The 4,101-nt window shown below is 36.0% G+C and overlaps 1 long non-coding RNA gene across 1 annotated transcript; it reads right to left on the reverse strand.

Moving 5' to 3' along the window:
* Positions 1-783: 783 nt before the first annotated feature.
* On the reverse strand, positions 784-3,942 carry LOC121527675. The gene is made up of 11 exons (XR_005993430.1): positions 3,717-3,942; positions 3,489-3,607; positions 3,254-3,376; positions 3,102-3,167; positions 2,916-3,004; positions 2,724-2,828; positions 2,440-2,545; positions 2,049-2,121; positions 1,209-1,336; positions 1,030-1,081; positions 784-863 (listed from the first exon to the last, which is right to left on the reverse strand). It is a non-coding gene; the product is annotated as an uncharacterized LOC121527675 (long non-coding RNA).
* Between the last annotated feature and the right edge of the window lie 159 nt (positions 3,943-4,101).

Below are 4,101 nucleotides of genomic sequence, written 5' to 3' on the forward strand. Positions count from 1 at the left end.
GACACTTCAGGTGTCGTCTTTGCTTTGTACATAAACTACGCCTCTGTCATCAATTAGTCCACTAGCTCAGAGCTAGGATAGAACTCTGTCACTCAGGAGACCAGGGTTCAAATCCCCCCAGTATCATAATTGTTGGTGTTTCTTTAAATTTTTTTTAATGATTTTATGGAATAAAAAACTATATGAACCCCTCTCTGTGTCTTTACTGGGCTAGTTAATTAATTCATGACACATTTAATTAATTTATAAATTACACATTTAATTACTTCATGACACATTTAATTAATTCATAAATTACAAATTTAATTAATTCATAAATTACACATTTAATTAATTCATGTCACATTTAATTAATTCATAAATTAACCATTTAATTAATTAATGGCACATTTAAATAATTCATGACACATTTAATTAATTAAATGCATATTTAATTAATTCATGGCACATTTAATTAATTAATTAATTAATTATATATTTCATTTTGGCACTGTCAGTCCTCCATATCAAATAGCCAGCAAGTTATAATGATAAACAACTGAAGACATCCAAAATAACAATAATAAAATCTTTGAGAGAAATTGTTAACTTGGTATGATCTAACATTGACCACAAGGTAACACATTCCTGCAACATTATATGAAGTTTGATTCAGTCCTGCCAGCTGTTTTATCTGATTAGAGCCCTATTGTTATGTTTTTGAAGGTTGGACCCAGGATGAGGAGACGGTTGAGCAGTTTTAAGATATTTATTGTGCAGGAACAGTGCTGAGGAAGGAGAGGGGAATCCAGGAATCCAGGGGGAGTGAAAGGCAACAAAGTGAGAGTGTTAAGCTGGGCTGCAGTGGCGCAGTGAGTGAGGCGCTGGAAGGCAAGAGGACACAGATTAGTAAGGTGATCACAAAAACACTGGAAAAATGCTTGAATCGATCTCATATGAGTGAGCCTGGCAATGAGGGTTTACCACTAGTGAGGCAAGTCAAAGTTGTAAATAATACATTTAAACACCTAAATACCCACTTTTACTGACCTCACTGTTCCTTTCATGGTATACACAGAGTATCCAAGAGAAAATACCCAACCTGAAGTGTTGTCAAAAATAGTGATTCTTTAATAAAATACAGTTGTGTACTAAAAACAATGCAAACACACCAAAAACATCACAGGAACTATTTACAATAAATGAACAATCAATGACACAACATTTACCAGGGCTGCATGGTGATGCAGTGGTTAGCAAAAGGACAGTGGCTTCTTGGGAGTCTCGACCCCAATGTTGGGAAATCCTGGTTTAAGGTGGTACTGTGGTACCATTGATGGCATTGGTCATACTGGATCTGAAACCAACATCATGTTGAACAATATAAGGGTTTATTGATTTCAAGTACATCAATGAAATATATTTGCCTTCTTCACTGCCTGGTTTGGTATAAAGATGGCTTTGGATAGCATACAGTATGTCAAAGCATAACTTTATTGTGTAATTAAAGAACAAATCCATTGATTTCACTCTATTGTCCATTCTACACGTGCTACATCTATAAAATAAAAAGCTTGACAAATATGCATTTGTAAAGTGGAAGCACTGAGAACCTTTATATGTGGTTATGTCACAGAACATGCTGTGAGGCTGGAAATATTGGAATATTTCTCTAGACCTGACATCCACAGTTTTCCCAAAACTTACAACAAGGGAGACTTTTTAAAGGCTATTTGCTTGAAATTTCTGATCCATTTTTATCAGTATTGATGAAAAGTGACATGAATTACTAACATTTACATAAAATTTCACATGAATGTTTTTCAGAAAAGTAAACATGACTTAGCCTTTTAAATATATTCATAGTGGCTGTTACAGACTGAGACCCAAAATGGTCAAAATAGATCTGGACAACTATCATTGGCTGTTGTTTGCATTCTAACCCATTCAGACCTCTGTATAAAACTTGAGCCAGGAATTCAGTCAACTCTGGCTTGTCTCTCAATGCAAAAACTGAGAAAACAAACAAGCAAACAAACAAAAAAAATTACCTTATCGTAATATCTTACCAAGTTAGTGGTCCTGTTTTCTGAGCTTGCCTCTTCCTTCTCCCACAATGATGGCAGAGCTCACTGAGATCATCTGGTTTAGATTTTTGTTAAAATTACTTTTTATTGTAAAATACAAAAGAGGTGTGAGAAGGTGTAAAATACATAATGCAATAATATGCCAAATTTTGTAATACTGCATAAATGCAATATGTAATAACTTCAAATGCATTCTGCAGTACATTAAAACAAAGTAATGCTTGTTACATGTGTGCATTGCAGAAAATGTAATACACTGTTTTGCCACAAACAAAATAGGTGAGTACATTCATGTGTTCATGATTTTAAAAAGGCCTGAAAGTATGGATGTTAAAGAGTTAAACAGAAATAGATCTTTAACGTGTAAACATACCAGTCTCATTCAGCAACATGGTTGCCACCTCCATTCTGTAGGCCTTCACTGCCTTGGCAGAGTTCTTGAAGACTGGAGGCTCCTTTGCCAGCACTTTTGTAGCATACTAAAAATATATTTCAATTGATTTATCGTCAATAATAACACACTCTCTATACTGCTTTATCAGAGTTTAGGTTTAAATCTTTTTAAAATTTGGATGAGAAGTAAAACCATTTAAATCTGATTGGTGGTTAAACTAATATGTAAAGCAACCACTTAGCTATATGATGAAGTAAACGTACTTTGAAGACGAAGATTCCACAAGAGGTGGCATCTTTCTGCTGGCTGTGTGGTACTGTTTTGGATGACCACCTGATATTTTCAGTCCTCTCTGTCTCATGAATGACCTCAAAAGAAGATACAAACTCATTATAGTCACTAACAGATTTCATTTTGCCCTTGGTATTTCACACATCAAGTAACGCAACTGTTACCTGGTGGACTCTTGACAATGTTTAACTTTGGAGGCAGCATTGCCTAATGAGTCCAGCACTAGGCTCCTCCGTTCTGATGGAAAGATGGCCTGTAAATATTTTAAGAGAGTGCATCAACCTTCTTAAATACTAAAGTGTGCTTAAAATAGAAATGTATAGGAAGGGGAAATAGGAAGTTTTACTCACTGTAAATTTCCAGTGGCCAGGCTCATGAACAGCTCCCAGAAGAATGGAGTATGCACTTGGATCAAACTTAAATGTTTATGGTTCAACATATTAGTTTATATGAACAAAATACTCTTATTTTTCTAAAGTCTATCATAACAAATGACTCCTACCTTTAGTCGTGTTTTCTACCCTGTCCATATGTCGGCCATTGCAAATGAATCAATATGCAGTGCCTTGTTGCCTCCTTTGGCATTGTGTTGGCTAACAAGTTTTGACAGGTATGCATTTATCACCTGGGGGGAAAGAATATGACCTTTAAGATTAATAAATGTAATTTGTGGGATACTAAGTTTAAGATACATCGCCGTTAAAGATGTGCAAAAGTAAAGATGCATTTAAGCTTACCCCACTTTAAAGTTCCTGATTGGGACTTGTCCTGTAAATGTCCTTATAAAACAACTTATATGGTCCAATCCTTGCTAACAGAACATGAACATCTTTGCCTTCCCAAGCCTCTCTAACATCTATCACATAGAGAAACAAGTTTGTTAATTTTTAAAATAGTTGTTTATCATTATGAGCCTTAACAATTGATTCAATGGATAGATTACAATGTGTATTTTGGTGTTTTACATTTATCTGCATTGCAGGCAGTGGCAGGAGTTCTGGTAGAGCTTGAGGCAGGTGTTGTTGATGTTGTGATGGCTGCTGTGGTTGGTGTTGGAGGCTGCTGTGGTTATTGAAGCTGTTGTCCAAGTGGCTGCTGTGGTTGATGCACAAGCAGTAGAGCCTCTCAATTTACTTGGAATCCTGAGGGTCTCCTTCTGATATTTTTTGAGGTGATCAATGTTAACCTTGCAGAAAGATTTTCCTGTGCTATCAACAAGGTCAACACTTTTCCCCTGAACCTTTGTCACTGTGAAAGGGCCAAGGAACTCTGGGTCCAGCTTTCCACCTTTCCATTGCTGGCTTCTAATATTTCTTCTCCACACCATGTCCCCCACTTGCAGGCTTTGAA

Source organism: Cheilinus undulatus, linkage group 19 (genome assembly GCF_018320785.1).
Source record: "Cheilinus undulatus linkage group 19, ASM1832078v1, whole genome shotgun sequence".
Lineage (NCBI taxonomy): Eukaryota > Metazoa > Chordata > Actinopteri > Labriformes > Labridae > Cheilinus > Cheilinus undulatus.